General features: G+C 41.1%; 1 long non-coding RNA gene across 12 annotated transcripts; it reads left to right on the top strand.

Annotated features, from left to right (window-relative positions):
• The first annotated feature begins 1092 nt into the window (after positions 1-1092).
• On the top strand, positions 1093-8303 carry LOC123102654 (uncharacterized). Of its 12 annotated transcripts, XR_006449109.1 has the most exons (11): positions 1096-1900; positions 2240-2369; positions 2472-3073; positions 3158-3246; positions 3342-3459; positions 4379-4562; positions 5058-5233; positions 5922-5995; positions 7231-7278; positions 7430-7566; positions 7677-8300. It is a non-coding gene; the product is annotated as an uncharacterized lncRNA (long non-coding RNA). The 12 variants fall into 12 exon arrangements; XR_006449101.1 differs by having other exon boundaries at positions 7231-7566; positions 7677-8303; XR_006449110.1 differs by lacking the exon at positions 7677-8300 and having other exon boundaries at positions 1097-1900; positions 7204-7278; positions 7430-7550.
• Positions 8304-8761: the final 458 nt, after the last annotated feature.

The raw sequence follows: 8761 nt of genomic DNA, 5'->3' as shown, positions 1-8761 counted from the left end.
CGGCGGGCATAGCTCAAAAGGAAGAGATCCCCTCTTATGAAATAACCATGCACACAGCGCACTGGTTGGTGCCTTCACCTACCACGCTGGAGGTTGTGTGTTTGATCCCACCCTTTCCCTTTTTTCCAAAAGATCAAATACTTTTTGAAATTTTCATATCTTTCAAACCCTAACTCCAAATCTAACATGTCATATATGATAATTCATCAGAAAAATGTGTAGATTCCAAACATTCCTTTATCATTAATTTTTATAAATATCATTAATTTTTAGAAAATATGTTCAGGGTGCAAACTTAAATAATACGTTTTTTATATGATGAGATATTTTAGAAATGCCTATTACATATGCCCTTATAGATTGATTGTTTTTTGTGGAGCAATCCGATATGTTTGCAACCAAATTAAGTCTTGAATTGAATTATGGTTGCAAATGCACATATATTTTTATACATGCAAACACATATATGACAAAAATAATGCTCTTATGCACATGCTATCATTGAATACTAAAATGTACTTTGCTATTTTTATTCTAATGCAATATCTTTTAGGCATCACCGAGAAACAACATCAAATGCATAAACATATACCGGCAACTAGGTAGATATTTGTGTTGTATAATGAATTCTAAACACCTTGAGTACACTTCAAAAATCATCACACATTTATGTTTTTTCACAACACCACTTAGCATGTTGTTGTTGCGTGGCATCATGAAAGATTTCACGGGATTTGCTGTGTCGTCAAGTGTGTGTATGAGGGATGAATTTTTTTCTCCCGTTGTAACACACGGACATATTTGCTAGTAAAACTTAAAAAAGGAAGTGGAGAACCGTTGAAAAAAAGAAAAACCGTTGCAACCTTCCCCGTTAATGGATCGGCCCACTCACTGATGCTAGGCAGACGTAGCACTTGCGGTAGGCGAGATATAGCCCCGACGATCTATCCCGTGATTTCATTTTGAACAGAAACATCTCTACTCTAATGAAGCAGTTAGTAAATAGTCTACGCCATTTATTTTTATTGGTTTTTTTCGTCACCTCCCCCACCTCACCCCTTCCCACACGCAGCCATACAAAAAACCCACACCAAAAAAAAACCATCGACCCCATCATGCGTTGCCCACTCCCATCGATCCCATCTATTGTTTCCGCCGCCGCCGCCGCCGCTAAAAAACTCCATCGGTCCCCATCCTTGCTTGCCCACTCCCATCGATAGTTGCCACCGCCGCCGCCGCCGTCCGAGGGGGAGACGTCGCCGCCGCCGCTGCAAGGTATGGCGGTTTGAATCCCGCCCCCGCCTCTGCAAGGCAGGGCGGTTTCAATCCCACCGCCGCCGAACTCCGGGAATCGCCGCCGCCAAGTCTTCAGGGCAGGGCGGTTTCAAACCCTGCCGACGATCTCCGGGATACGCATAATCGTCGCTGCCGCCCCCTCCCCCGGCTGCCCCATGGTCTTCTATCTCTCCCAACTCCGCTGTCGCGCCCCGTGTTCCGTCTCTGCATGAATCGCTGTTGTGGCAGCCACTCCCCATGGCGGCCATCCGGGCACACCGTGTCCGGGATGATGGAGGTGATGTCGGCCAGTTCCCTGTTTTCGTTGGCATCTTCTGCGATGGGACCCGTGGGGGCAGGTCGCGCGCTGCTCATCTGCGTCGATGGCGTCGGCGTCGTCCTTCCCCTGCCAAGCATGGCGGCTCCTTGGCTGGATCACAGTGATGATACAGTTGGCTCGGCGGCGGCTAGGGATCTCGCAGGCTGGCGTTTATTTGATGTCTGGGTGTTCCAATCGTGATGGAACGGACGTATAATGTACGGTATAAGAATTTGGACGAGGCTCATCTGCGTGGATGGTTGTGGCTTGGCCGCCGAGCACACAATCCATTGATTCACACATAAGGTTTGCCTTTTTTCTTCTCTTTGCATTCTTTTCTATTAAGTTTGCAGATTGTTTGTGTTGGCCAACGAAAAAAGATACCGTGTCCTAGATTTATACAATTTAAGAACTTACAAAGTTTAGCAAGTATCTGGTTCTGAACTTTCGAAGAGTGCTTATAACAGTAATTTCTTCAGTCTTTTGTAATTCCGATTTTAATAGCGATTCTGTTGTAGTAGCATCCTTGTAGTTCACCATTGGAATGTGTACTGTTTCTTGATTCTTGAATTCTGAGCTGAATGTGCACATTTAGCGACCACTGCGTACGTACGTGCTCTAACGGAAAGTACGTAGCTGACACAGACCGTAGCCATCTACACCAAGGCTCCTCTGCCCTACCGAGTCTTGCAAGCGATCGTCGTGAGAAATATTCCGTGTGATGCCGGCATGTGTTGTTGTTGCACTGTCGCAACCATCCATCTGCACACCAAATGTATGTGAACAAGATTCATTGGGGTTCCTCTATTTTCCCATAGTTTTCCTCTTCTTTTCATGCAAGATCAGTCTCTGATCCATCTCACTCGCATGGATGCAGGTCAAAACCGAGTCGCGGTGTACACAATGCTGGGCATTATTTATATCGAAGGACGAGGAGGAAGATTTGGATGACCGTAACCACAATGGCAAGAGCAGCAACATGGTCGTCACCTGCAATGCCGATGGGTGCTGACATTATGATGTTTGGTTTATTTGTTGAAAGTTACAGCCCATGTTTCATGATTTATTTGCCACCGGTTAATCATGATATTTTGAAGTGCTCTGACAATTGCTTGCTGTCTGCATCTCTTACTTTTCAACTTGCTGCATATACAGATATACACCATTAGAATCTGTTTGTACAATATATTTACTTATTCAACATGCTTCAGTTATGCTTCTTTGAAAATCCAGTTGTAGATTGCAGTGAAGCCCCATTTAGATCTTGGCTATAGTATTATTCTTGTCTTATGACTCGTGACAGGTTGATATGTGATACCATGACATAGCATATGTGGTACCGTGGTAGTCACATTTGGTGGTAGTTCTGATTGTTTGCTAGATTACGAGATAAGACCAAGTGCTTCTGCTACTCGGTTGCGGTTTTGATAGGAACATGAAGACTTGTGCCATGCCATGGAGCATGTTTGATTAAAAGGAGTAAGTCAACATACAACTTGTTTCTTATGTTTTATTTAGAGAAAATGATTGTTCCCTGTGAGTCATTTTCTTCTACAAATGCAGCATAGTTGCTCCAATATATTGAGCAGGGAAGAAGTTTGTTACAAGTGTTTTATAGAGTTGACGCCAGAGACGTCCGACGGGATACATTGGTAGGGACTTCGTGAAAGGCGGGCTCCATTTAATCCTTTCCTGCTGCTTACTGAACACCAAGCCCTATTTGATATGCTTAATGATTGTTATATAGGTGAAGGAATCGACAAAGGAGCTTCCGTTCAGCATGGTATCTCAATGGAAGAATATCCGAAGCAAACCTCCGCTACTTCTCTGTTCCCTTTCATTTGTCGTGGGAAGACCTTAGGAAGGTAGGAAGACCTTAGGAAGAGCGGGTGGGAGGAAGAGAGGCATGTGCTATAGATGTAGGCGAACAATGGTCCTTGGAAATTATTAGTACTCTACAAAATGTCTGTCCCCTATGATGCCTACAATGAGCGATAGAGGGTGGAAGGAAGGGAGAGCGGAGGAAGGAAGATGGGGATATATGTAGAGAAAGGGAGATAGGAGGAAGGGAGATGGGCATATATGTATAGAGAGGAAGATCAGAGAGGGAGGGGAGATTTACAGGACGATTGTCGTTGAGCCACTCAAATATGTATGTCTCTGTTGCATCGCACGGGCAATTAACTATAGAAAAATTCAAGGCTATTTTTTAAAGTGACATTTATTCAGCGTGTTCCAACCTTTACATGCCTTAATTATAGAATAATCTAATATTATGATTTCTCCAGTAAGCAGTATACTATATACTTAACTGGGACTTTAAATTTGTGCTTTAGGAAAATTTGAATAGACCTCGTCCACGCCGATAATTTCCTGGTACATCAGGTTGAACAATTTTGTTTATGTTGTGAGTGGTCAATATTCCTTACCGCTGGCCACATATCTCACTTGTGCTGGTCCCCTAGAATATGCTAATGTTTAGTTTCCAATTTTTCAACTATCAAATATCAGTGGACTTTACATGGTTTCTTGCAAAAAAAAAAGACTCATATGGCCCGAGTTTGTTTGCTCAGGAGCATTCTTTCATAGATTATAATAGTCAGTGGCTTAAAAGTATTGTCATTGCTACAAACATAAAACTGATGAAAGAAGAACATATTTGTACCTTATTGCCGGCTCACTATACACACAAGAACCTCGACACTCTTTTTACTGTGTTATATATTTAGTTGCAATAGTATTTGATTTTTCATGAAGCAATATGCTTACTGTTTCTTCATTCAGTTTCGTGTTTCAATGACGCGTGGAGGACGACGGTCACGAGCGCATTGTCGCAAGCTCACAGGAGGGAGGCACACATCTCATCCAATATAAAAGCACGCTCCGAAGAATCCCTAACCCTCCATGGAGCCATTGCTAGGGGGCGTCGAGATCAACGCCACCCATCACGACCACCGAGATGTAGAGGGTATGTCCTGGTGCTTCCCAAGAATCTTTCCCGCCTCTTGAGAGACCACATGGCGTTCTGGTGGCAGTTTTTGGCCAAGGTTGGAAGCCAAGAACACTTCTTAATTTTGATCACGGACTTGACATTGTGGTCGGCGGTGCGTGGTGCAGTGCGGTGATTTCTTGCCTAGCGTATAACAATGTGTGTTCAATGGATCGCCTCTTCTCACGCACAAGTCTCAGAGGGAGACAACGACAGCTATTCAGAATAACTACAACAAAATTGTGACACAAGTGGTTAGTGGGAGAAGGAACCTGATACCGCAGCCGATTCTGCAGCAAGGGTGGTGCGTAGAAGATAGTTGTAGCAAGCATATATATAAGTCACTCTGGAAAAAGTGTGTAGTTATTGTTGTGATAGAGATCCATTCCTATATTTTCACTGATATGCATGGTTGAATAGTACTATGTGTGATATGTGAGAGTAGTGTAATACAAAATGAAACATGGTGGACAGGGCTTTGTGACTGAGCTGGTGAATAAAATGTCAGTGGTGGAAACGGACATGTTATAGAAGATGTTGAGGGTGGCACCGGAGTTAATGGCCAAATGGGGTTCCTCGGCACCGAAGAGAAGGATGCTGCAGCGACACGTACTGGGTTCCATTTCCAACCAGAGAAGAACTTATGAATGGTATGTGCGCGATCCATTCATTCTTTCGTTTGATCCTTATTCCCCTCAACTCAGATTCATTTTATTTTGTACTTATGCATGATTTTGATGGATCAATAAATTTAGTGGTATTAATTGCAATGAGAAATATCATATATCCATAAACTTCACATTGTTGTTGCTACGAGTCTACTGGTCAGCTACTTCCAGTTATCCTTATCGAGAGTTGATTGTCGGATTTCACCAATAAATAAAAACAGAGGAAAACCTGCCGGTCTTACTACCGATAGCATCAAACAAGAATATGGGTAATTTCCCTTGTAATGATTATTAGAATTGTTGTTTCTGAAATTCAGTCTTCAGAATTACTATGGCTAAGTGAAGGTGATAAATAATTCCAGTTTAACGAGTACTTGTGGATTGTTTAGATGGAGGAGCACTCTTAGTTTTGTTCTTCGATTCAATTCTGAATCATTTAGTGTGCAATTCAGATTCACGCAGCATTTTTCTTAAATTTTGCCTGCCTGGAAATTATTAATGTCAACTTAATACATAGCATGTCCTGATGTTAAAGATGATGCATTTCTTCACTACAGTCTACATACTTGGTACATATAGCATGTCTCTGCCGTCAGCAACCCCGTCTAGCTCACTTTTTCAGCGGCATAGCCTTTTTCCAATCTTATGTCAATTGGTCTTTGCTTTGTAGGCACTAGAAAGGAGACGATCCTATCCACTATCACAATGAAAGAAGAGAAACAATTCCTTGCAGTCATCTATAAGGTCAGCATGTTGGGGCTTGGTTAATTCATTTATATTGCTATTTCTATGCACACGTAAAAGGATCTACGTATCCACAACTAATTTGCTTACCCATGTGAGTTTGGGGATATTTTTTCTCTTGTTAGGATGCATGTCAGATTTAAATTCTCTGATATCTATGTATGTAGTGTAATTTTTATTTTGTAAAAACCTACTACCAGTCCACGCATGAAGGTGCACTTAATTTCTTAGTATTTCTACGTGCATTATCTCTCTTGAATTTACTTAGTAATAGTATTTTGTTATTTGGGTCTGAAGATACGAATATTGCAAAAAGTAAATAATTTGGGAGGGAAGTGATTTGAACTTTATGCTGTTAAGGACAGTAAACCAAATTGATTTGTATAGAGGCGTGAATAATCAAACCGAAAAAGGGGAGTTGATTAGTAAGGAGACATCTAGGATGTTTCAAATTCTGCGGAAAAGCTCAATATAAATATGTGTAGATGTGTTAAAATTTGTTCACTGAATTTCTGGTAATATAATTAGTACTACTCCCTCTGTTTCTATATATATATATTTTTTAGATATTCCACTGCGGACTACATACGAAGCAAAATGAGTGAATCTACACTCTAAAATATGTCTATATACATTCGTATGTAGTTTGTATTGAAATCCATAGAAAGACTTATATTTAGAACGGAGGGAGTATATGTTATGGTGGATAAAAATTCTTTTAAATACACTATATATACTGTGTACTAAATGGTGGAATCGTTGGCCGCCTGCCGGCCTCGACCTCGACCGACATAGAGAGGGAGAACGCCCTAGATCAGATGCTCACGCATTTGCGCCTCACCAAGGTTCACTGCCTCGCATGCGTTCTCGAAAAAAAAATCTCAGATGCCATTGTTCCATTGACCTGATTCTGATTGTTTTGTAGACTAAAATCGTGTTTTGAAATTATATTCATCAAGTGAGAGACACTTTCCAATGTGCTAAGATGTGCAGCTCAACATCATAGGATTGTCACATCTTGAATTCTGGTTCTTAGAGCTTTGGTTTCTAACCCTTATTTGCTTGTCTTGTCTTTTGTTTTACGGGTTTCAAGCTTCAGCACAAATCTTCTGTAGGAAATCTTGTACTCAATAGTGTAGAAAAATGCCGTTTTTGTGAAATGTCACAGGAGCTAAATTACTAACATTGTTGTAATGTTTGTATGGCAGCCTAATCTTTAATCCATTCAATTACAGAGTTTATGATTATGTAAATGGAGTATGGGATCTGAGAAGAAAAAAAAGGTAATAGTACTTTCGTCCACAGGCAGATTCGACATATCCTCGTTTACTTCCCCCTTGTCTTCTGACTGACTCCTTAAATCATCAACATGTGTGTATATATAGTTGCATTCGATTCAAGGAAGATAATGGACAAGTGTATTGGTATGAACAGGTCATCGACTTTGACAGAAAATGCATACATATTATCAGTTTTCCTGCTGAGTTGTACTATTATGCTACAGAATACACATCAGCTATTATGCTACAGAATACGCATAATTAGTTACAGATCAGTAGGCTACTCATCTGGTTAGTTTTCTCAAGTCATTTCTTCTGTGTGTATATATGTTATTTTCCTTTTTACACTAACAAGAGTTTCGTGCTTTCTGGTATGGTGTGGTGCTCCCCCCTTCATTTAGTGAGTTCTTCCTTAATGGAGGATATGGTATAGGTAATAGTGAGTGGTGTTCTAGCTTATGCACTATTTCCCCCTGGCCCGAGTTCCACACCATAACATGCCGCCGCCCCAGCCGCCGCGTCTGCCACGGCGCCGACGCCTCCCTGGCTCGCGGGACATCCCCTCTATATATTGTAATAGACTCCCATGAATACAATTGAGTTGCATCCTATAATCTTCTACATGCGTCATCCGGTTTTAATGGACAGGTTCCAGCAAAAAATGTCACGCTATAGGGAAAGCGAGTGGGAAGGGTGTGTTGTAGGGTGGAATTCTTGTGTTGGAACAACGTGTTGGAGATAACATGGTGAATAGTCCGTACAACTACATTTCTTCCCCACATATGAGTTGGATTTGGGGGAGTCCAGACGGTTGAATTTGGGGAGTCTGCTGGGCACCCATTTGAACACGTCCGAACGTATGAGGGAGAAATGAGCTTTGACTTGTTTAATATTGTACAAAAAATATTTGCTGCTAATAATGAGACAGTTCTGATTTGTACATGCAATATTCTTCCATGTATACAGAATTACAGATTGAATGAAATATAAGCCAAAGTTGAATCTCAAGCCTTAATTTACACTAAAAAAATAATATAGGTTTGATATATGTGTAGAATAGGATATTTTTCCTTGAGAATCAACTAGATGAGGTGGTCGTTATCGACATCCTTGTGAAAGTTCGCATGATCTTAGCACGAACCAACTCACAATGCTATCTCGAGCAATACTTTATTCACTTAAGTATATTTTTTTAGGAAAACACTAGGTTAAAAGCCTACTGCAAAAAATTAGATGCAAAGTTATTATAATTGCCATTTATGATCACGAACGATCTTACCGAATGACTGTTCTCATGGCCTTCAAAGAAGAGATATACTAGAAGTTGAGCGCAGTTGGAGGGGCCTTAGTCCTTCCGAGTCAAGAAAAATAGATGGGGCCTGTCCAAGCTATTAGTAGATGGGCAAATATTAAAATATTTTGTGTTGTCATGGTTCTTAATGGTTAGGTATGTGTCGCAACCTGTATGGTTTCAAATGCCTAATTT

This window comes from Triticum aestivum, chromosome 5A (assembly GCF_018294505.1).
Source record: "Triticum aestivum cultivar Chinese Spring chromosome 5A, IWGSC CS RefSeq v2.1, whole genome shotgun sequence".
Classification (NCBI taxonomy): Eukaryota; Viridiplantae; Streptophyta; class Magnoliopsida; order Poales; family Poaceae; genus Triticum; species Triticum aestivum.
The sequence above is the reverse complement of the archived record's forward strand: the minus strand, read 5'-3'. Positions and strand labels throughout refer to the sequence as shown.